The sequence below is a fragment of the Notamacropus eugenii genome, chromosome 4 (genome assembly GCF_028372415.1).
Source record: "Notamacropus eugenii isolate mMacEug1 chromosome 4, mMacEug1.pri_v2, whole genome shotgun sequence".
NCBI classification, from domain to species: Eukaryota; Metazoa; Chordata; class Mammalia; order Diprotodontia; family Macropodidae; genus Notamacropus; species Notamacropus eugenii.
In genome coordinates, this window is record NC_092875.1 from 189,787,394 (window position 1) to 189,813,498 (window position 26,105).

A 26,105-nucleotide genomic window follows, 5' to 3' on the forward strand; every position below is an offset into this window, starting at 1 on the left:
GGCTCAAGATTGATGACCATGTTCCCTGAGGGTTAGGGTTAATTTCAATCAGCCATGTCTTTCAGAGATTAACACTACACCGCAGCTGGGCCCCAATGAAGAAACAGAGGAGAAAAAACATGGATCCTAATTTAATAATTGGTTATTAATATAATAGAAAAAATATTTTCTCTCACTGTTAAGCAAATTTTCCTTAAGCACGCATCTCACCAAGTCATTCCCCTACTCAATAAACTCAATTATTTCCCTATTGTGTCTGTAAATTCCCATTTTGCTTTTAAAGCACCACACTACTTATCCTCAATCTACTTTTCTAGCCTCCCTGTACATTATTCACTGCTAGACTCAACAATCAAGCCAAATAAGCTTTCTCTCTGTTCTTCACAACCAAGGGTTTGCTGGTAAATGCTTAACTATTGACTCTCTGAGGAAAAGTATGCTAGACATACTTTTAAGTGTAATCTGCACTATTAACATTTTCTCCATCACTTTCTTAAGTCTAGACAGTTAAGAAAACATAAATCAAGCCCTGATTTCTAAGGTGTAAATGCTCACCCTGAAAATTTAACAATCAGCTCTCTTATGCTGGTTTGACTGACTTGAGTACAAGCTTGCCACAACCAATATCCCATCTCCCATCTATATCCCTTTGTGCTGGCTGTCCTCCATGGCTGGAATGAATTCTTTCATCACCTCTACTTCAGAGATTCCTACTCTTCCTTCAAAAGTGAACTCAAACAACACTTTCTACATGAAACACTTTCTGATCCTTCCAACTGCTAGTGCTTTCCTACCCCAACTACGATGTATTTCACTACCTTCTACTTATCCATTTTTATTTTCTTTGTCCTAAATTTATTTAGTGTAAAGGCAGACAGATGAGAGATGAGTGTTGTTTGTGAGAGAAGGCTGGTTGGATTGTAGGATATGGGAGAGGGAATGTTGTACAAAGAAGGGGAAAGATAGATTGAAGCCACATTGTGAAAGACTTTAAAAGTTACACAGAAAAAAATGTTTAAACATAGAAGCAATAGACCAATTGAAGAAGAAGATCGTATTTATTACATGTAGGATACAAGAAAGAATCTGGAGCCCATCACTGCTATAGAATAAACAACTACTACTCTGTAGTAGTTGTCGATGTTTTGTTTATTGCTTTGAAATGCTTTTTAAAGCACAGTCTGAGTCTTCAATTTAATTTCATGAATGATGACCAGTTAGACATGGAGGAGGAGTCTGAAAAGTCTCATATAACATTAAGGCCAAAAGGGAGAGCCCTCAAAGATCACCTACACTCAACCCCTCATCCCTGTCCAACCCCCTTGTCCCCATTCAACCCTCTCAGGCCCGTCCACTCTTGAATCTTACAGATGAGGATGCCCAGAGGAGGTAAGTGACTTGCTCCTGGTCTATTAAGTTTCAGAACAAGGATTTCACACCGTCTTCTGACTCCAGATCTAACCCTCTTTCCATGGCCATATGCTGTCCTCTAAAAAATTATGGTAGGTGTGCCTTTTTCAAAATGAAGTTGATATTGGATTTATTCCAATGTACACACATCTATTTAGAAGAATATGCACTTTGAGCATGTTAATGGGTCTCCATTTGTCAACAAAATTTTGACAACCATGGAATTTCTTTGAGTGAGTTGCTGCAGCAATTACAAGTAATTTGGGACTGGGCTTATTTACATATTTGATTCAGGTATCAATAAGACTCTACCTTTTGAAGGACTAATTATAAAATAAATACTTGTTTCTAAAGATCACTCTTTAATATTCAGTGGACTGTTTAAAACTGTAATTAAGAGCTGGAATTAAGCTAAGCGATGTCAGAAATGTGTTTCTATCAGCATGGATATATCAATAAGAATTTATTAATCACCTCCTATGTGCCAATACCATATTAGGTGCTACAGATACAAAAACAATGAAATAATAATGTATTCTTCAAGTTTATTTTAATTCTTCAAGTTTCTTTCATTTCTTCAGTAACTAAACAATCCAATTTGTTTCAATTGCTACACCAAAGAGAAGGGTCTTCAAGAGAGGAACTGGTGGTAATAATGATAATGAATGGAAAGACACATGCCTGCTATATATAGCTCAGGGCCACCATCCAGTAAGTTAAGTCAGAGAGTGAAAAAGGAGAAAAGAAACCGCCTACTGGGTTGAAGCTAGTCTTTGAGAGCCCATAGCCTTCCCAACTGGGTTCATTTCATTTCAGCAGGATGTAATGCACCCTGCAAGCTTATAATTAACTTACCATTACATACGCTAACAAGTGCAGCAACAACACTAATTAGATTTACATTTTTCAGCACATGCGACCCAACTTTATTAATCAATACATGCAAACAATACAAATCTCAGCACCCTGTTTAATGAACAAACCACCATCCTGCTGCTTAGAAATCCCATTAAACCTCTTTCATACCAGAGCTCATGACACCTGGGCTTCTCTGCCAGCTGGAAGGCATTTGTCTCCTTTTGGGATGGTCTTCTAGCAAGTCCTCACTGCCTTCAGGTGAACTTGGGCTCTGAAGAGCAAGGAATGGAGGAGCCCCACCCAACCACAATCAGGGAGCAGGCTGATGACTGAGACTTCAAGTGAGTTTTTTATAGATAGACTATGGATGTTCCTAACTTGTTTACCACAGAATTTGACTGGTAGTTTAATTCATAAAATACTGATAAAGTTGTTTATATTCTATTTCTATTGGTGGTCTTTTCTATCAGAGGGTCAATATACGCTTATCGCTTAAGCACAGGTTGTTTACTACCCCATACTCAAATACCTATCTTATTGAAAAACAACTTAGAGAAAACTTACTCAGAACAACTCAGTGACAAAATTCAGACTTAAAATGCCATGATGTTAGTTATGCTAGGTTGACAAATTTATTCCTACTATCTTATTAAGCTAATAAAAATTCTCATTACGTAGCCTATCTACTTTCATGAAAATATCCCTTAATAATAAGTTGTTCCCTTGGAGCGTAGTTTCCATGTTAACTGTGATGAAAGAAAAAACCGATAGGCAGTTTCTGGGTAATTATAACCAATTTATTAATTAGGCTAGCTAATAATAAATTGATGGTCAGTAGTTTTTCTTAGTATCCAAAGACAAAACCATGGAGAAAATCTTAATATACTTTTGGAAAAGGGGGAGACTCTAACAAGTAAAAAATCAACCCTGATTGATGGACACTTTAATGGGGTGGTGTTAACGAGGAGGTCTTCAGTTCTTCCTGTTGAGAGCTGAGGCTTGATCATGAGATTCAGCAGCCTCCAGCATGCTCCAGCAATCTGGACAGGGGAAACCAATTCCACTTGGACCACTCAGGTTGATTTTCTCCTTCATAATCTGGGTCACTTTAAACTCCAAGGAGGGATGCAAGGACGTGGACTTACTTCCTAAAGGCAAGAATTCACCTAATTTAGATTCTGTTTGGTTGTTGTCCTTCATTCTTGAAGAGGACCAAGATGACACTACCATGATAAAGTCAAGTTTCAATGTATCCAACTGTGGCTGATCAGACCAACACAAGCTCAGAATGTTCCACCACAGACTGGGCATGGATAGTCCATGTGAACATTTGGAGTAGATATTCTAAATTTGCGCATCCTACATTTCCTTTGAGCTGTTTCAATTCTTCTTCACTCACAGAGCACAACACCTTTTGTGATGTGAGTACACCATGCTGAGCAGTTCTATGCCAGTGTCTCCCATGTCAGACAATTCCAAAGTTCCTGAGAGTGTCCTTGTATTGCCTCTAACCACCATGCAATTACCTACCCCATGTGAGTTCTCCATAAAATAGTCTTTTTGGCAAGCATATGTTTTGCATTCAAACAGCATGGCCAGTCCATTAGAATTGTGCTCTCTGAAACAGTTTCTGTTTACAAGGAAAAAGAATGAAACAATCTTAATCCTAATTTAATAATTAGTTGTTAATATAACTAAATAATAATTTCTCTCATCACCAAACAACCTTCCACTATTTTATTTAGATTTCCTAACACTCTGATGCTGAGCAGATGCTGACTAGTTGTTAGGAATATTTCAATCTGTGTAGCAGGTTCATGCCTCGTTATAAATTTCTAGATGGGATTCTTGTTTATGAATCAGTACTGTGTGAGCCATTTATATCAAAGCTACTCACTCTTGGATGAACTGAATATAAAGATAACTAGAAATGAGGAACCAAGTTCTGGGTCACAGTAATTCTTCTAAGATATCAAACCCTGAGAGGCCCAGGCTCAAACATCTAACCACCCTTACCTAGCTTTATGACAGTCATGTATGTCTTTTTAGATATGTAGATAAAACCTGTCATGGCATACATATTTTCAGAGTATCGTGAATTAAGAAATCAAAGACACCACAGAGATTTAATACCCTGATGTGCTTATTTTACAGAGGTGCCAAGAGAAAGGCATTTAGTTACCAGGAGAAAATCAGTTTGAAAAGTCCAGGACTACTCATTTTATAGATGAGGAAATAGAGGCCTAAGGCCATTCAGTGTCTTGCCCAACATGAATTAGCTAGTAAGTAAGAGAATTGGAATTTGAACCCAGGTGTACCTTCTCTTAATCTAGCATACTCTCCATTAAGCCATGCTCCTGAAAGACTTGGGTTTTAAATCCCTTACTCTCAGTTTCATCATCTGTTTCTGTTGTAGTTAGGTAGAGCAGTGGATAGAACAGCGGGCCTGGTGTCAGGATGGACCTGAGTTCTAAACCTGACCTCAGACGCTTGCTAGCAAGTCACTTAACCCTGGTTGCCTCAGTTTCCTCATCTGTAAAATAAAGATTGTGAGGATAAAAGGGAAGAATATTTATAAAGTGCTTTGCACATAGGAGTCTATATTTATACATACATATGTATTTTATTGAATCTTATTTTAACATTGCCTTCATTTCCAAATAATAATAGTTAGCTTTTATATAGCATTTTAAGATTTGCAAAATGCCATTCTCACAATATCAGTGAAGTAGGAATTATTATTCTTATCCCCATTTTACAGATGAGAATAGTGAATACAAGAGGAATTAAATTATTTGCCCAGGGTTACGTAGCTAAGATATGATGGAAGCAGGATTCAAACTCCTCTTCCTGACTCCAGGTTTGGCATGCCATCCACAGTGCCAACCAATAAGCTTTTTCTTTCCTCCCTGCCTCCCTTCCCTCCCCGCCCCCTTCCCTTCAGCATGTCATTTCTTTATAAGATTTTAAAACGAGGAGAGTAGAAAAAATTCACCACTATCACTTCAACATGTCATCTGAGTGTGACTGCATTTTCGCTATTCTATAGCCACATTCTCTCACCTCTAAGCACCTTAGGATATCTTTTGGGTTATATAAGGATTCAATGAGATAATGTAGGTAAAGACTTAGCCATCCTTAGAGAGCTGTGTTATAGAAAGGTCACCAACTGTTATCATATGCCCATCTATTTTTACTTAAAGGGGTGACTTAAGAATTCCTTTTTCCCCCTTTCATTGTTGTACAGTGTGCTGAACTGACTACTGATAGCTCTTCTCAGCTTTGTGGGTATAAAGTCCCCCTGGGTATTTAATCTCTCAGTTTTATTTTTTCATTACTCCTTTCCTATCATCTCTGACTCATCCTATATTCTCGACTTATCCAAAGTAAATTTTCTCAGGTGTTCTCCTTCCTGCTCAACTCAATTCTCAGGAGTAGATCAACAAGTCTTGAGTTTGTGCTTGTGGCCAAGACAGATGTTTCAGAAAGAAACACTAAAAATCCCCAAGGTAACTTGGAAATTTGACTCCATATTGTTTGGTGATCTTTTGTAGGTTATTAATTTTCACTCAACTCTATTAGGCCTGTTGACCTTCTGAATTTAATCTTAGCTAACTATACATGATCCCTTCTCTGGCCTATAATTCCTGTTATTAAAAATAATGAAGTTATTTGCCTGCACATAATGAACATGCTTGTATGAATACAAATTTGTCTTTTCATTGCCCTTGTTGTTCAAATGGGACATTGGCAAAGTTACTTGATTTGCATATAAATATAGCTCAAAAATAAAGAAGAAAGCAGGGCTGGTAGGATCTTACATGTAACAAACATCCCCAGATACTAAACTACTTTATCATCTTTGAGAATTTGCAAACTATTTCTTCTCAGAAAGCTGTGACTTTGGACTCTCATTCCTTCCTTCTGCAAACATCTAGGAGGAATTTTCTAAGATGATACTGTCAAGCCTCCCCTTGTGGAGCTGCTGCATGCGGGTCAATGTAGAGAAGACAAAAGAGAACATTATGCTGTCCAGATCTTACTACTTACTACTTACTACTTCTTTATCACCTGGCAGGATAAGGTACTGGACACTGAGGTCCTTACTCAAACTAAACTGCCAAGCATTCAGACTCTGCTTCAGAGAGTACAACTCCAACGGGCTGGCCACGTTGTTCGAATGCAAAACATACACTTGCCAAAAAGACTATTTAATAGAGAACTATTTATGCAGGGCAAGTGTTCACATGGTGGTCATAAGAAGTGATCCAAGGACACTCTCAAGGTCTCTCTTAAGAACTTTGAAATTGATTGTGTGACATGGGAGACATTGGCTCAGGACCGCCCAGCATGGCATGCCGACCTCTACAAGCAAAGCAGAATTGAAACAGCTCAAAGGAAACGTAGGATGCGCAGATTCATAGAATCCACCCCAAATGTTCACACAGACTATTCGTGCCCAATCTGTAGAGCATTCCGAGCTCATATGGGTCTGATCAACCACAGCTGGACACATTGAAAGATGAGTCTAGCACAGTGATGTCATTTTGGTCCTTTTCGAGAACTAAGGACAACTTCTCCCACCTTTTGCTCCATGTTTATGTACTTGTCCTTTCATGCTCCCCAATTCTAAGAAATACCAGGTTCTTTCTTCTCCTTCAGGCAGCTATGTAGCTCGGTGGATTGAGACCAGTGGACCTCAAGTTAGAAAGACCAGAGTTTATATCTGGCCTCAGACATTTACTAATTATGCAACCCTGGGCAAGTCACTTGCCTTATCTATAAAATGGGATATTAATAGAATTTGTGGTCAGGATGATGATTATAAAATATTGAGCACAGTGCTTGGCACATAATAAGTATTATACAAAATAATATCATTATTACTGTTATAGTCTATTCTACCTTTGCCCCTCCCTTCTCTTTTCCTTCTTCAAACCCTTAGGATGGAATCAATCTACCCCAGGACCTCTGTTTTTTCTTGTATAACCCCATAAGTAGTACCTTCCAAAGGCATTAAGATTCTAAAGAGAAACTGTTTATTCTCACCCTATTAAAATGTTAGCACTGAATCATCATGTAATCCCTTCCAATGGATGGAAAACATTTACCTTTCTAGGCTTCTCTAGAGTCCTGTGTTTGCATTTCAAAGTTTCGACTCAGCTCCGGTAAATACTTGAAAGTCTTCAGTTCCATTAAAAACCCATTTTCTTCCTGGAGGATTAAAATTAACTTTGTATAGCAAGATATTCTTTTTCCTCCTCTTCATATTATATTCCAATTTTTCTCCTAAGGACAAACAACAAGGTCAAGAATGATCCTGACTGGTTTCTTGGTATCTGACTCTTTCTGGATACTTACAAATTTTTTTCTTTGACATGGAAGCTCGGTACTCGATTCTGAAGTTCCCAACACTTTTCTTTTGGTGGTTTCTTTCAGAAGATGATTGGTAGACTCTTTCAGTTGTCACTTGCCCCTCTGGCTCTAACAGATCTGAGCAGTTTTTCAGTTGTGATTCCATGAATTTTAGGGACCATGGATTTCTTTTTGTTCATGATTTTCAAAGAGTTTGATTCTTTTTTTTCTCCCACAATCACCCTACATGATTAATTTTTTTTGATTTTATTTATTTTTAAGTGTTCATTTAAAAAAAAGTTTGATGATTCTTAAATTATTTCTTCTTGATGTTTTTTCCAGGTCACTTGTTTTTATAGTAGATACCTTACATTTTCTTCTATTTTGTGAATCTTTTAATTTTATTCTGTTTCTTGCTATCTCATAGACTTTTTGATTTCTACTTAGTATATTCTAGTTTTGAGGGAGAATTGACTTGGGTAAATTTTACCACTTTTTGTTCTAAACTATTCTGCCAGTTCTTTTCTTAAGAGCTATTTTTTTTTATTTCTAGCTTCATTTTTTCAAGGTATTCATATAGTAGTAGGAGAAAATCCATTTTTCCTTTCAGTCTCTGTTTGTAGTTGTTATGCAGTTACTGAAATGTTATGGATTGGTTTCCTTGGAGGGGCCCTTATTTTCTTGTATTTACTTATTTCTCCAGCCTTAGATCCTGAATTGTAGGCTTTGCGTCAGGATGAGACTCCATGTCCTACTGGTTTTAGAGGGGTAGTCAGCTTTCCTTTGTTTCAACCTAGGGTGCCTGGGTTCCTGTGCTGACAGCTATCTTGTGGAGTTAGATCCCCATGAATTTTTGAGGTTCAGAGTTCTGAATCTTCAGGGCCCTCTCTTGCACCTCAGGATAGTCATAGGGATCTTTGAATCCCTGGAGGGCTTTCTCACTGCTGATGCTTTACCAAGGAATCCCTCCACTCCTGCTTCCTGGGGACGCAGATCTCGTAGGCTACAATTATCTCTGAATCCTTTACAGTTATTCTGGGAGGATCCGGAATGGTTTTACTGCACAGGCCCTGGCTTTGTTATCAGACATATTGCCAGTGAACTAGTGGTTCTAATTAAATTTCTTGATCATTATTTTGTTTGAGTGATTTTTTTTGTTTGCTTTTTTGCCAGAGTGTGTGAAAGATGATACATTGCCTACTTCCATCCAGGCAACCACATATCTTCTACAGAAGCCCATTACTGAGATTTAAACCCAAGTCTCCTTACTCTAGGGTCTGTATTCCTTCTACCACACCACGTTAGAAGCATAATGACATGCCAAGTTACTTGGTGCTGGTCATTACAAAATAAACAATTACATTCTCCTTCTGTCTTTCTCATTCATTCTCTGTCTCTGTCTCCCTCTCCTCTTCCTCTGTCACTCTCTCTTCCTCTCTCTCTCCCCCTGACCTTTCCATGTTTGTTCTTGTCCCTTTAGAGGTGGGGTAGGCTTATTCAGGAAGTCAGAGACCCTTCAAATCCCAGCCCTATCATTTATTAGCTTTGTGACTTTGGACATGTCCCTTACCCTCTCAATTCCCCCAGGTAGCTCTCTAAAAATATAAATTTTAGAGAAGTTGGTCCTTTTCTTTGTTGGAAGCCTTTTTCATAATGGAAAATTCCCACATCTGTGAAACCATTAGCAAATTTAAATGAAAAGGGGGGAGAGGTGAAGAAAGGAAAGAAAGAAAAGGTTTCATTAGATCTCATTTGGTTCGAAGTCTATGCCATCTTCTCTTAAGGATACACTGAATATTGGGACCCTTTCTGTATCTCCTATATACAAACTACCCAAACTTTCAGTAGGTCTGGTTTTCATGTTTCCAATAGGTGTCACTGCAGGATAGCTAATAGTGGCAAGAATGGGCCTTAGCAATGTGATTAAATTAAAGAGATATTGGATATTACCAGGGTTTTGAGCTTTTTCATTTGACTGAACAGTAATCAAAACTTCAGATGGCAAGTAGAACAGTGAGCCTGCTTAGGGCCATGTCCTTTCGTGCTGAATTAACACCTGTCTCCTAGAATATCCTTTCAATATAAATACTTGTCTAACATGCCTTAGAATAATTTTTAATATTTTATTCTCCCAATTACATGTAAAAACAGTTTTTAACATTCATTCTTTTTTTGTTTTTAGTTCAAAATTCTATCCCTCCCTTCCTTCCTTCCCCTCTCCCTGAGACAGGAAGCAATCTGATATAGGTTATATATGTGTAATCATGTAAAACATTTCCATATTAGTCACTTTGTGGAAGAAAATGCAAAGGAAGGAAGGAAGGAAGGAAGGAAGGAAGGAAGGAAGGAAGGAAGGAAGGAAGGAAGGAAGGAAGGAAGGAAGGAAGGAAGGAAGGAAGGAAGGAAAGAAGGAAGGAAGGAAGGAAGGAAGGAAGGAAGGAAGGAAGGAAGGAAGGAAGGAAGGAAGGGAGAAAAAGAGAAGGGAGAGAAAGAAGGAAATAGTATGTCTATAGTTGGCCTGGAGTGGATAGGGTTTTTCATCATGAGTCCTTTGGGATTGTCTAGGATCAGTGTACTGCTGAGAATAGCTAAGTCATTCACAGCTGTTCATCATATAATATTGCTGTTACGTGTACAACGTTCTCCTGGTCTTAGAATGATTTTTAATAATGCAATGCTATTGTGGTTCTTGTGCAGGCTGACCTCAAAGTACTTTGTCAATATTTTGTAGCAGGAGAGGCCTCAGGCACAGAAGGGTGTAGCCTTACCTATATGCTTTGTAATTAGCTTATCATATCATATCCTCCCCTGCTCACTGCCCCTACAAGGCTGGGGCCACTTCAGGTACACAACCCTTACCAGCACATGCTTAAAGGTGTTGGACCAGGGACATCCTATGTCATTTGAACTTGTTCTTTGTTTTGCAGTTTGGCAAGAAATTACAAAGTATTACCAAGAAATACAGCCCCAGCCCCACCTTTAGAATCAAGCCATTATTTATTAGCCTTGCCAAATACTTGGAAAGAAAAAGTGGTGCCTATAAAAAAAAGAAAGAAAGAACAGTGATTAACACAGTATAAAAATAGTCTTTATCTTTTAGGCTGCTATTGCTGGTGGTGGTGATGGAGGCAATTTGCATAAACCAAATCAGTGGTTCCCTCCATTGTGATATAGTGGATAGAGTGATGGAACCCCAAAGAGCTGGGTTTGAATCCTGTCTCTTGATTTTTAATAGCTCGATGACCATTGGCAAGTCACTTACTTTCTCTGAGCCTTGATTTCCTCTATAAAATTTGGCTAATAAATCCCCCCACATAAGGTCCCTGTAGGGGCAGATAGGTGGTGCAGTAGATAGAACACTGGGCTTTGAATCAGGAAGGATCATCTTCATGAGTTCAATTCTGACCTCAGATAGTTACTAGTTGTATAATCCTGGGCAAGTCACTTTATCTTGTTTGCCTCAGTTCCTCATTTGTAAAATGAGCTGGAGAAGAAAACGGAAAATCACTCCAATATTTTTGCCAAGAAAACCCAAATGAGGTCATGAAGAGTCAGATATGACTGACCACCAACAAGTGAGGTTAGCATAGAAACATCCTTATGGTATGTTAACCAAAGTAGACATTTAATGAATGTTTGTTGAAGTTTGACTATTGGATAATTAATGCAAAAATGCTAAATAGGGAGAAAATCTGGATTTTCTCAGTTCCAATAATTCCTACATGCTTTTAACTTTCTGATCACTACTGTAATAGCCACCCATTTACTTATAACAATTCCCTTCCAAGACCTTGAACCCTGAAATCTTCCTCCTTGCTCTATCCTTTAATCTTTCTCACACTTTCACACCTACCAAACTTGTACTTTGCTCGCTTTGTCCTTTCTGGTCACTCAACCACAATCCACTCCTCTAGTCCAATAGTTTCCTCTCTTAGTTTTACTTACATATTAATGTTTGTTGATATCTTCTTTGATAACAAAAACTATCAGTAGGACAAGAGACTATAAAATTCTTGGTAAGCAACAACCTCATTTTCTCACATTTCAGCCCCACACGAGTTCCAGTCCAATTTCCATTCCAACGTAACAAGCATTTACAAACACTCAATGCAGGGAAGGCACTGTGATAAGTGATGGAGATACAAAGATAAAATAAAAAGCAATCTCTGTCCTCAAGGGACTCATATTCTACTTGGAGAATATAAAATGTAGACAGGTAAATATGTACTTGATAATTTGAGGAGAAAGAGAACTAATAAACAAGAGGATTAGGTGGGGGAAATCCCATAGGAGATGACACCTGAGCTTGGAAGAAAATGAAGGTTCCTAAGAGGCTGAGCTGAGGAGGGAGGACACTGGAAATAGTCTGTGTGGAGACTGGAGTGATAAGTTCAAGAAACAGTAAGTAGTTAAGTTTTATTAAAAACACAGTGGGTAGGAAAGAGTGTAGTGTGGAAGAAGCTTGGGAAAATTGACAGAAGTTAGATTCTGAAGGCATTTAGAGGTTAAGATGAGGCATTTATCCTGGAAGTAAGTGGGAGGCATGAAAAGATCCTAGGCAGAATGACTTGATCATACATTAGCATAAGAATTACTATTCTTGCAGTTGGATGGAGGATGAGTGGAAGGGAAGAAACTGAAAGTTGGGTGTCCAATTAGAAAGCTGTTGTGATCATTCAGGTTAAGAGATAATGAAGGAATGAATGGTAGAGGTACAAGAGATGTTGTGGAGGCCAAATTAATAAGGTGATGATTGATTGTGTGAAGTAATGGAGTGTAAGGAGCTGAGCTCAATTCCTAGGTTGTGAGCATAGATGATTTCAAGAAAGGTGGTGTCCTTCTCAATCACCATGAAAATGAAGAAATTAGGAAGAGGCAACAATTGGGAGGGGGAAAGATGAGTTCTGTTCTGGAAATATTGAGTATGAGGTGCTTATGGGAAATCTACTTGCTAATGTCCTCTAGTGATGGTGATGCAGGACTGAATCTCAGAAAAGAAATGAGAACCAGACATATAGATTTGGGAGTTGTGTATAGGGATGATCAATTGAATTCATGGGAGCTGATGAGATAATAAAGAGAAAGAGAGAAAGAGTGTACACAAAGAAAAATATCCAGGATATTCTCAAGGGGCACATACACACATGTGTATCTCTGTGTATGAAATATTAATTATGATTCTGCAAAGGAGGCAGAGCAGTAGCCAGACAAGTAAGAGAGGTGGGGATGGTTTGACCCCAGTAGAGACCAGTGACATAGAATTTGAGGAAGAAAGGGATAGTTAACAGTGTTAAATGCTATGGAGAAAGAATTGTGAGAATTGAGGGGGAAAAAAAGATGTGATAATTAATGGATATTGGAGAGATGGGCCCAAGATGGTAGAGTGTAGGGAAGCAAGGTGACTACTTCCCTACAAACTCTCTACAAATTTCTCCTAATATAACTAGAAGATGAAACAGACCAAGTCCTGATGGGGAAAAAGCAACAGAGAGTCCTTTGTTAAGCCTAGATCAGCATACGGAGACAGACAAGGAGGTCTGTGAATAATAGAGACTGCCACTAGGAAGACAGTGTACCTGTAGCATTCCAGTACCCAAGGAAAGGCTATGCACCAGGGCAAGCAGAGTTTTCAGACTTATACTGGGGCATCCTGAGACCCACAATGGGGCACTGCAAAGGAGACAGGTGTCAACTGGCATATTTGTCACCTACCACCAGTCCCTGGTCACAGATCCAGGGTGGAGTGAAAAAGGACTTCTCACATCATTGACGGTCCCAGGCAGGAAAGCCTTGGTCAGTGCAGGAAAAAAGAAGGAAGCTAGCAGCAGCAGCAGCGGTAGTGTGCTTCAGACCTGAGGTGTATTACACTGTTTCACTTTCATTGCGTAGCCCATACTACAGAATAATAACCAAAGTAGGAATCCCAGATGAAAGATGAAACCTAAAATTTGGTTTTTTGAGCTAACACAACTTTTCAGTCTACTGATAGAGGAGTCCAAAAACTGTCTACTGTTGCTCAGACCCAAGCTTAGCTTAGGAACTTGTAGAATTCAGACTAGGGGGTAGCAGTCAGACCATTTTGGGAGCATTGAAAGCTTCCAAGTCCCTAGTCTGTCCCTGAGATCCTGGAATAACAGAACACTGAATGCCTCAAGATAGCAGCAGTGCAACCAGCCCAGACCTCCTCTCTTGGAAGTATTATAGATCCCAGCCCTAACATCACATATGAAGTTAGGAAGTAGGATGGAGGAATGGATACAAAAAAGGACCCACCATAATAAGCTATTATGGTCATAAGAATGCTTAAAACACAAACACCACAAAGGGTGACCCCAAAACATCTACAAGCATTGCCTCAGAGAAAAATACAGCTTGGGCAGAAACTCAATGAGAGTTTTTGGAAGATATAAAGCAACAGTTTAAACCAAAGACTTAAAACATATTTATAAATGGAATGAGAGCATTTGGTGAGGGGTAGGGAGAGAGAAATGGAAAAGAAATTAGAACTATGGAAGAAAGAATTGGAAAGGGAATTAACAGCTTGGCACCAGAGGTATAAATCCCTGCCAAGTAATAAATTTCCTGAAAATTCAAATGGAAGCCAATGATTCCTTGAAGCAACAAAAAATGTTAAAACACAGTCAAAAGACCTCAAAAATAGAAGAAATATAAGCTCTCTCGCAACAAAAAACAAATGACCTGGTGAAAGATTGAGGAAAAAAGAACATTTAAGAACCACTGGAGTATCTGAATGACATGACCAAAACAAAAACAAAAAAAAGAGCCTACGCATTCTATTGCAAGAAACTAAACTGCCCAGATCTCTTAGAACCAGAGGGCACAGTAGAAATGGAAAGAATCCACTGCTTACTACCTGAAAGAAACATCCAACTGAAAACTCCTCAAAACATCATAGTCAAAATCCAGAGCTTTCAGGTCAAAGAAAAAAAAATACAAGCAACGAGAAAAAAGAATTCAAGTACTGAGGAGCCACTGTCAGGATCTATATTGTTAATGTAGTTTTGCTTAATTTGAAGATCTTTCCTATTGATAATAGGCCATATGACTTTCTTAAATCACATGGAAGCCTTAGTCACATGTGGTAGGTAGAGCTTACTGAACTGGTGGTAGAGTAAGGGTAGAGCAGAGTTGGGAGAAAGTTGAGGAGAGTTGATATTAGAGCAGAGGGATAGAGAGGACATAGGCAGACGGACAGCTAGGATTGTGAGTGTTTGCTTGTGGGAAGGCCTGGGCTGGGGGAAGCAGGGAAGGTTTAACTTCTTTGTTGCTATGATGAATTTGGTTTTCTGATGTTGGGATTTGGCTTTCTGGTGTCTGAATAAATGTTTTTCTTCTACCTTCTACATGGAGAGTCTGTTATATTTTGTGTTTCTGAAATATTCTAGCATAATCAGAGTCACCATCACTGCTGTGAATATTGCCTTGGCAATACAGGATCACACATGATTTGGCAGCCACTACCATAAAAGAGCAAAGGACTTGGAATACGATATTCCAGAAGACAAAGAATGCAAGCTTGCAGCCAAGAATAATTGCCCTGAAAAAATAAGTATAATGCTACAGAGGGGGAATGGACCTTTATTGACATAAAAGATTTCCAAACATTCCTGATGGAAAGACTAGAGCTGCATAAAAGCGTAGAAGTGCAAATACAAGAGTGAAGAGAAACATAAAAAGGTAAACATTAATGAACAAAGATAAAGGACTAAGTAAGGATAAACTACTTACGTTCAAGTACGGGGAGATGATACATGTGTCTTTCTGACCCCAGTTATCTTCAAAGTTCAGAGAAGAGTCCAATTAGACAAAGCTTGGGAATGGTTCTGAAAGTTTTGATCTAAAGAAAACAATGGAAAGAGAGGTGAAGAGGAATATACTGGAGGGTGGGAAGAAGGAAGGTGAGGGAAAATAATCTCATATAATGAAGGTGCACAAATATATATGAATACACACACACACACACAAGGGTTGGGGGGGAGCATAGCTGACACTTGAACCTTGCTCTCATCTGAAATTATCAAAGGAGACAAGAATACACATACCCAGAGATGGGTACAGAAATACATTTCACTCAAAAGTGAAATAGATGGGAAAGGGAAGAAAGGGGGAAAGGAATTAAAGGGAGAATAGATGAAGGGAGGAACTAATGCTAAGCAAAACAGATCCTAAGGATAACTAACATTTATATAGTGCTTGCTGTATACCAAGCACTGTGCTAAGTGTTTTATAATTATCATCTCATTTGATCTGCACCACAGTCCTAAGAGATAGCTCTATTATTATCTCCATTTTTCAGATGAGGAAATTGAGGCAAACAGAAGACAAGTGACTTGTCCAGGGTCACATAACCAGTATGTGTCTGAAGCCAGATTTGAATTCATCTTCCTGATTCCAGGCCCAGTGATCTATCCACTGCCAACTAGGTTGTTCATAGGGTAGGCTTTTTCTCCAGTTCTTTTAGACAAGGCACAAAAACTTTTGCCTCAGGACAAGCAGAAAGTCTCTCCTGTCTCATTTTCACAGAGCCTTAACTATTAATGGGGCTTGCCATCTCCTTAGATGAAGATTCTCAATTTCAGGTACCAAATTCTTTACAGTAAAAAGCAAGGTTGCCTCAATTAGTTAAGGTCCTTAAGTTTAATTACGAGGCAACTAGGTAACTGGATAGAGGACTAGAGCTTTAGTCAGGAAGGAAAAAAACAAATTTTAATTTAATTTAATTAATCTCGTGGGCAGGGTTCTAGAGGTGAAGGCCTGGTGTCTGAGGCTTTAGCTCTAAGTAGGTTTTGGTCATAGTAATGGCAACTCTGCTCTAGTCCTCTCAGTGATAATGGAGAATTATAGTATTGCTACCCTGAGTCAGGGCAGAGCAGTATCAGACTCCGTAGTATCAGATTATAAGCCGCAGAAGGGGGTGGAGGAGAAGGAGAAGGAGCCTCTCAATCTGGTTCCAAGACCCATGTAAGTTCCAGAATTCTCACAGATGACTTTGCTAGATAATGCTAATTCTTTGTGTAGAGATTTTTTTATCCTGTACATTCAGTTTCCAGTTTCATTATTTTAAGCATTTTTCAAGTCAACTTGTTACTATTGTAGGCTGCGGTCTTCCTCTAAACAACAATATTCCCAAGCTGCCTTTCACTGTGGTGTGTGAGGCTCTTCAAAAAGATTCCCCAGCATCACAGCTAAATTGAAAGTGATGAGGATAATAAATCATGTTAAAGGCAAACCTGAAAGACCATTTCTTCCATTTCTGGTGAGCATCATTTCATTGTTCCCCATCCACACAAAGTTCATCTCTTTATGTCACTGCTTTTCTCCCCTTGTTTCCACTCCAGACCTTTCAGCTCTCATCTCTACTTTCCCTCTTTTCCTTTTCTTCCCCACTGTTAATACTAAGGAAAAATATCAGTTCCCTAAGGGAGCACATAGAGAGTATTCAATAAATATTCTCTGAATGAATTAACTTACAGTATGGCCTCCTTGGCAGCAAGGTGATGCAGTGAATGGAGTGCCAAGCTGGGGGTTTGGAAGCCTTGATGTCAAATCTGACTTCAGACACTAGCTGGACAAATCATTTAACCTCTTTTTGCCTCATTTTCTTCATCTGTAAAATGAGGATTCTAATAGCACTTACCTTCTAGGATTATATTGTGAACATCAAATGAGAAAATAATTGTAAAATGCCTGGCACATTCTGTTATGTAAATGTTAGCTATTATTTTAATTCCAAATCCTTGATCAGGATCTTTGCCCTAATCCATTCTCATGGTCTGGGGACCTAAAGGATATTTTCACAAAAGAGCCAGACCAGAGAAGGATATTCAAAGCAGTAGCCCTTTATTATGACAAATAGTGACTGTCACAATGGATGACTTATAGCCCAACTTGAGATACCAAAAGCAAGGGCATAGTGAATAGGAACAATTGGAAAAGACTTTAGGGGAAAAGATGCAATTAGATCTGGAATCAGGCTTCAGATGTGATAGTCTTTAGGACATGGAAAGAAGAAAGTGGTTCAGAGATGTTCTTACAAGGAGCCAGGCCCCACAGGTCACCACAAGAGTGACTTGACATACTCAGTTTCTACCAAACTCTCAGTGGGATGCTTGGGTCCTTTGTCATCACCTTCCCAGGGAAGCTGAATGATACATAAGAGGCAGCATTGAGAGAGGAGTGATACTGGAAAAGGGGAGGGGAGGACAAGTGAACTAGTGAGTACTATTAGGTACCAGACACTGAGGTCCTTCTTTGAACTAAATTGCCAAGCATTCAAATTCTGCTTCAGAGAGTGCAACTCTAATGGGCTGGTCACATTGTTGAAATGCAAAACATACGCTTGCCAAAGACTATTTTATGGAGAACTCATACAGGACAGGCGATCACATGGTAGTCAGAAGAAGTGACACAAGGACATTTTTAAGGTCTCCCAAGACCTTTGGAATTGATGGTGTGACATGAGAGACCCTGGCACAGGACTGCTCAGCAGGGCGTGCCCACCTCAGAGAAGGTGCTTTTTCTATGAGAAAAATAGAATTGAAACAGCTCAAAGGAAACACAGGATGCACAAATTTAAAGTATCCACCCCAAATGTTCACATGAACTATTTGTACCCAATCTGTCATAGAGCATTCTGAGCTCCTATTGGTCTGATCAGACACAGTTGGACGCTGAAACTTGACTCGGGCACAGTAACATCACTTTGGTCCTCTTTGAGAATGAACTACAACAACCAACCAAACAGACGAGCAAACAGTAGTCTTAGGGAGATCCAAGAAGCCAGAGATGGCTTTTGAATGATCACAATGCAGGATGAAATAAAGGTTTAGCCTTAGACAGAAGTTGATCTAGTTTACCGTGAACTTTATTTTTAATATTGTATTTTAGAAAATGGGCTCCTAGGAAAAGTATCCCTAGATGAGTGGATGAAAATTCCTTTACCATTTATTTCCTATGAGAACAAAGGACACAGAACTGCAACAATGTAACTAGGGATAATTAGATAATTAGTCATGTAAAGAAAGGATGTTCTAAGTGGCTTCAGAAGAGGAGGTAGGGAAAAATAAATGCTCGGCATGGGCAGAATCCCAGAATGTTAGAATCAGAAGAGACCTTTAAGATCAAATAGTTTAACCTGTTTCCAAAAAGGAATACCCACTACAAGATACCCTCTAGATGGTTTTCCAGCCTCTCATGAAGGGGAGCCCACCATCTATTGAGGTGACTCATTCCACTTTTGCACAGCTCTAGGTGGCGCCATAGTGCCCAGTGCACCAGACCTGGAGTTAGGATGACTCATCTTCCTGAGTTCTAGCCTCCAACACTTACTTGTTATGTGATGCTAGGCAAGTCACTTAATCCTGTTTACCTTAGTTTCCTCATCTATAAAATGAGCTGGAGAAGGAAATGGCAAACCACTCCCACATCTCTGCCAAGAAAATCCCAAATGGGGTCATGAAGAATCAGACATAACTAAAAAACAACTCAACAGCAACAACAAGAAATTGTTAGAAATTTATAAGGCCTAGATTTGCCTCTTTTGAATTTCCACCCATTATTCCTGGTTGTACTTGCAGGTTCCAAGCAGAACAAGTCTAATCTTTATTCTAAATATGAGCTTGTCAAGCAAGTACTTGAAGACAGTTGTTATCAATGGTGTGCTGGTAAAATGTTTAATGATTGAAACTTATACGGTCCAGGGTCAATAATTGCTCCCTGAAGTCTTCCAGTGGATATTTCCCACCAGATTGACATCAAATCCCTGTTGACTACTCCTTGATTCTAAACAGTCAACCAGATCCAAATTTATCATCATTCATATCCTGTATATTCAGTTTCCAGTTTCTTTATTTTAAGCATTTTTCAAGTCAAATTGTTAATAGTATAGGCTCTGGTCTGCCTATAAACAGCAATATCCCCTGTGTATTATCAGCCCTCATCATTCTGTTTTCCAAAAGATCATGAGATACTTTCTTACAAAGTTTTTGATAAAATCTAAGTAAATCATATTAGCAGCATTTCTATGGCCAACCATAGACCCATGGGCCACACTTGGGTCAAGCTAAGCTACTCAGTTCTGTACTCCTGGGACCATAACAATCTCATCTTCTCCCTGGCAACGTTCTGCCCTGCCATTGGCACATGCAACTTTCCTCTCATTCTACCCGCTGCCCCAATTTCTATCTTTTGCTCTAAAAACTGTAGTCAAGTCAACACCACGAGTGCCTCTGAAAAGGACATATAAGTTGACTGCCTTATTGCTCCACTCACCATTTTGGTGACTTCCCACTCACAAGACTTCTTTGGTTACCACTGTCTATCTGTCTCCTCCATTTACATGCAATCTGCTTGAGGGTAGGAATTGCCTCACATTTGTACTTGTAGTTCAAGCATGGTGCTTGGCTGTTCTAGTAAACTATTTAAGATTTAATGAATATTTTTCTTTGATTTACCTACCAGTTTTGACCCATGTCAAAAAGAAAAAGTTAGATTGGTGGGATATGTTTTGATGAAGACTTCTTATTTTTTTTGGCATCGCTACTTCCATTTCTACATGTTTACCAACCATCTCTCATACATACATATACATGTAGCATTATATTAAAGTACATGTATGTCATGCATGTGACATAAAGACATGTTTACATGTGTGTATAGATATGTAGTTCTACATAGATATGTATCAATATGTGCATTGCGTATTGTGTGTTTGTATATATAGATCTCTCCTACTTTGTATTATTATATTTGTCCATGGTTTGTCACCCCCAGTAGACTGTAAACATGTTGGAGTCAAGAATATTGTCCTATATATCTTTTTACCTTTCTCAGCAACTGGTACACGTAAGAAGCAATTAATATTTTTGTGAGATGAATAAATGAATTACTGTTATTTTGAAAACTAGAGATCAATAGATTAATGAAAGAGAAAATACATCAGGAGAAATGTTCTAGAGAGGGAAATCACTAGTTTGTTTTTGTTGGACTATTTACTGCTTATGATGTTGCCAAAGAAGTTGCAATAAGGAAGCCAAATGTATACTTTATAATATGTAGTATTTTATTGTTTATTAGTATTTATTATTTATTTATTATATATAACTATTTATTTTATATATAAATACGATAAATATATAATTTAATATATTATATTAATATATCATTTAATATAAAGTATAAATATTTATAATATAGTCATAATATATTATATATAATAAATTGTAATATAAATATCTAAATATAAGTATTTGTCCATTATTAATATGTGGTATTTGTTATTTATTCGTGTTTATCAAGTCCTATTAGTTTAACCCCCACCAATGGCTAGTTCAGTTCGAAGATCTGCTTTCAGAATCAAGCTACCTTGATCCAGAAAATAGCAAATTCTAATAATACCAGAATTATAAAGTTTCCAAGGGTGGGACTTCTATGTATTATGGATGTCTCATATTTAATTCAATTCACCAAGAATTTTTAAAATATCTACCACGTTTCAGGCCATGTTTGAGACAGCTAAGTGGCACAAGGGATAAAGAATTGGGTCTGGAATAAGGAAAACCTAAGTTCAAATCTGACCCCAGATACACACTAGCTGTGTGGCCCTGGGTAAGTCTGCCTCAGTTTCCTCAAATATAAAATGAGGATAATAACAGCATCAACCTCCCAAGATTGTTGTGAGGATCAAATGAGGCAATATTGGTAAGACACTTAGCACAATACTTGGCACATAGGGGGCAAAAGTACTTTCCACATAGTTCCCCATTTAGGGGCTGTGGTAAGTGATTTGGATACAGTGACAAAAAAGAAGATAGTTCTTCACCTTAGGAAACTAAAATTCTACCAGGAAGAATATATGCCAACTAGCATTTATTAAATACTTACTATGTACTCATTGATAAGGATATAAAGGAAGGCAGAAGACAAAAAAGCCAAAAACAACTACAAAAGACCCCGTCTTTCAAGGGTCACACAGATAGTAAGTGTCTCAGCTTGGTTCTCCTTGCCTGCTTGTCTGGTTCTCTCTCCACTATGCCCCTTAACCACCAAGGTGAATATTATTATTATTAATAATGCCTATAAAATAATTAATAGTAGTAGTGTTGGCATTATTGTTGTATTTTTCCATTTACTGGAAGTTTGCTCCCTTCCCCCTTCATTCCACTGGAAGCCAGTAATAATACCACAGAGTGTCAGCCAGGGGTGTGATAGAGCTGACTCAAAGAGAATCAATCGTTAAATTTCAGTGTGAGGATTTACACCTTGGGAAATTGAATAATGCCAAAATCAGAGCTTGATTTATTGTTTTGTTGGTGATCTAGGTTTAATAAAATGCTGGAGAAAATATTAATAAAGCATATTAAATTTGAAAAGTGTATCATTTACATTTTTTTCAAAAGCTGGTTTAACTTGTTAAACCATGAGCTATTCCAGCTGAATACTCATATCTTAAGGAAGACAGCTGCATACAATCAAGAGATTTCTTTCACCTCTAACATCCAACGTGTGAGATCAAGTCCCTGGCAAAGATCAAAATATCAAGCTGCTAAGTGGCACAGTGCATAGAGGACTGGACCATGATTCAAAAGACCTGAATTCAAATTCAGGTAATAGAACATTATTACACTGTAAGAAATGATGTGTATGAAAAATATAGAACAAACATGGGAAAACTTGTGTGAGTATTCATCCTTCATTGCCAAATAAGACCATGCCATCACAGAAATAATGACATGACTTGCACTTGACTTTGCGTTGAGTGAGGGAGGGATGTGCAGATCACCAGCCTCACTTCTCCAGAGCCATCTGAATCCGGTGACCAGATATTCATCAGGGTGACTGGAGATGACCCAGGATGAGGCAATTGGGGTTAAGTGACTTGCCCAAGGTCACACAGCTAGTGAGTGTCAAATGTCCGAGGTGAGATTTGAACTCAGGTCCTCCTGAATCCTGCACTGGTGCTCTATCCACTGCACCACCTAGCTGCCCCATGGGAAAACTTATGTGCAAAGTGAAGTAAGCAGAATGAAATACATAGTTATATAATAATATATAATATAATAACATACATAGTTACAAGTAAGCAGAATACAACATACACCATTACTACAACAATACAAATGGTAAGGACGATCAAAAATTGCAGCTGAACATTATTTCATTATAATGAGCAAACTTGACTCCAAAGAAGGCACATAAGAATATGCTTAACTCCTTTCTTCTCAGATGTGGGAGGTTATGAGATGGGACACTTGATGTCACGCTGGACTTTGTGGATGTGCTGATTATTTTTAATGAACTACTTTTTCTATTTATTCTATTCATTTATGAAAATGACATAACGTAAAAAAGCTACCAAGAAAAAGTAAAAATAAGTAAGCAAAGAAGCAAGCAAAGAAACACTGATTTATCACCCAGTTTATACTAGGCACCAGGAATTTTTTAACAAACCATGCTCCTTGCCTTGAAAGAACTTACATTCTAATAAGACAGCAATGTACATCTATTACTTTATACAAAACACATTCAAATTAGATACAAAGTAACCCAAGACAGGAAGGCACTAGTAGCTGAAAGGACTCAAAAGGACCTCCTGTAGAAGTGACTTGTGCTAACTCTTGAAAGAAGAGGCAGAAAGAAGAATGTTCTACATTCTGGGAATGTAGAACAACAAATACCAGGGTTCAGAGATGAGAAATGGATTGTTTTGTATGAGAATCAGAAAGTAGGATAATGTTGTAAGAGTATGTAGAGAACAGCAATGTGTAAATCACTAACATCAGCCTGTCTCAGTTTTCAATTCTGTAAAATGAGGATAATAACAGAACCTTCCTCTTAGAGTTGTGAGAATCCAATAAGATATTTGTAAAGTGCTTTACAAGTCTTTCATTATATAAATGTTATTATTAGATTGTGCTTTCTGCTGCCCTGTACCATTATAAAAGGGGATACGGGATATGTTCAGGGAAGACTTGTACCTCTGGTATGAAAGCTGATGAGCCCTTTTCAGGGCTGCTTTCCACCTTTGGTGTTCACCTAATCCACCCAGCTCTCACCCGTGGCTCCGAGAAGCTGTAACATGCACAGCAGCCACACTCCAGTGAACTGTTTCAGCAGACGGGCTAAACCAGGTTGAAGATAACTGAGAAATATCAAAGCCATTGGTGAGGTAAGGGGGTGTGTACCCCAAGCAAGTGAAGACTTCCCCTGGTAGAATGGGCCGTTGAGAACAAGTTGTTCTGATGACCATGACAGCAGTTGAAGGAGGCTCTGGGGAGTACTTAAGAGCTTGGTTAGACATCAAAGATGCCAAGGTCATTCACTTCATCTTGAGCCATTGCCAGCCTTCTTGACTCTGTCCTGCCACTGGACTGTGATAACTCTGGAAGAAAGAGTGAGACTGATGACTTCATGAGACTCTGCCTCTCTTAAATACAATATATGCATGAATCAGAAGACATCACCCATACCATTTTAAAGAAGTATTCCTACCACCATGTATTATATAGCTCCGTTTTCAAAATATAGCCCCTAAAATTGAGGACTGTATATCTCATTTTTTTCTCTTCTTTCTTTCTTGGTTGGATTTTGATTAGACTGGGGGGAAAACCTTTCTAGGCTGATTTTATCAGAGGAAGAAATTACTATTGAAAAAAGGTTAGCATCAGGTATTAAAAAGAAATTCTAGGTTATATCCTAGATTCTATACAAGTTGATATGAGGTTTTAGTTATCTCCAGCACACCCCTGGCTCTAATTCCATGCTGCTACCCTCTGTGTGACCTTGGGTAAATCAAAACCCTTCTGGGCCTCCGCTTCCTCATCTTTAAAATGAAAGATTTGGAATAGATTATCTCTAAGGTCTGTCTAGTTCTAAATCCTGTTCCCTTTCCAGCTCTAACTTACCATAACCATGCTATTACTTGACAGTGACTCTACAGTGAAAACTGGTATTCAGGTTATGAACCTTGAGGCAGTATAAAATTCTTTATTGTCAAAGAAATAGCCAATTTTTTTTATTCTCCATACCGTATTCTTATTAATTGAGGCATTAGTGTATGCTACCCGCTCAGTTATATTAATTAATTCTTTGGTAGCACCCTGGACAACTTTGTAAACCAGTATTTGACGTTTTATTATTACAAGTCCTGTATCTACAATGTTTCCTTAAATAAAACCTGTGTTACACATAGCTGCAAAAGCTTTACATTCTCTGACCCAAGAAGAAAAGGGGAAAAAAGAAATAAAAGGGGCCCTCTTACCATTTGCTAATTTTACAGTAAGCTCTTGGCCAGCTTGAGAAGTATTTATACGTATGAGTAGCAATGTTACCTAAAAATACAGTTTCTCACACAATCTGACCCACACTGTATTCAAAATAACTAGGTTTTTTTGTTCATTCCTATATGATTCTCCCAAAGTCAAGTGTAGCTTTTAAAATTATTTCACACCCTTCAACCCACAGATATTTGTTCCCTTTCTTCCATATCAGAACAAATAATAAATTATAATCGTTCTCTTTCTCTCTCTCTCTGTCTCTGTCTCTGTCTCTGTCTCTCTCTCTGTCTCTCTCTCTCTCTCTCTCTCTCTCTCTCTCTCTCTCTCTCTCTCTCTCTCTCTCTCTCTCTCTCTCTCTCTCTCTCTCCTCCCTCTCCTACACCCCCCCCCCACCAGAGCAGATATTAAACTCAAGGGATTAAATCTATTTTATGGGCAGAGTGTCTGAATGCCATCTGAGACAAGAATACTCAAAGTATTCCTGTTTCTCCTCTACAGAAATAGGACTGCCTTTGGCCCCTTGCCAGGCAGTGGAATTCTGCCCTTTGATAATGTATGGTATTCAGCAGAAGACAAGCTGATCTCAGAAATGTCCCCAGAGCCACACAATCCCTACATTGCAGTTTGAGCAACAGGAGGAGGAAAATCTCATGATGCTAAGCCTGAAAGACTTCTCAGAAGCAGCTGTTGCCTTCACCATCTTGGAAAAGTACATGTTAACCATCCTGTCCAGGAGAAAACCAATTGTCCTGGGGGTAATCGGACCCTGATGATCCTGGATGCCTTCTGACCTTTCTTGATGGCCTGCAAGTTGGCACGTACATCCTTAAAATGACTGAAAGGCTGCTCTATTATCACACTAAGTTTAACAATAGGAAAAGGAAAGATCAGATACATGTCTGCACACATCTAGGACTGAGAGAGGTATCTCACTTAGAAAAATCAGGTCTTAATGGAATCCAGAGGAAATTGTTTTTAAAATAGCCATTTTTTAAAATCCTTCCTTTGGTATGGTCTGAAGCTTGGCTCATTCTGTGTCTCCTGCTTCAGCAAATGTGATGCACTTGACATTCAGAACAGTTTCTTGGATGTGGTCATTGGTTTCCCTGTGTTTACATGGCAGTGTGCCTGATCATAAGTTGATTATCTTTCCTGACAGCCTCTTGGTGCCAAACCAACAGTAGATTG

The 26,105-nt window shown here is 38.6% G+C and overlaps 1 long non-coding RNA gene across 3 annotated transcripts in view; it reads right to left on the reverse strand.

Annotated features, from left to right (window-relative positions):
* Positions 1-3,052: 3,052 nt before the first annotated feature.
* Positions 3,053-26,105, reverse strand: part of LOC140500877 (uncharacterized) — a 34,699-nt gene continuing 11,646 nt past the window's right edge. Inside the window, exons 2-4 of one of the 3 annotated variants that reach the window (XR_011965928.1) lie at positions 15,373-15,481; positions 7,380-7,557; positions 3,053-3,898 (exon numbers count right to left, since the gene is read on the reverse strand). This is a non-coding gene — a long non-coding RNA (uncharacterized lncRNA). The remainder of the gene's footprint in view (positions 3,899-7,379; positions 7,558-15,372; positions 15,482-26,105) is intronic. The other 2 variants (XR_011965931.1, XR_011965930.1) reach the window with 2 other exon arrangements.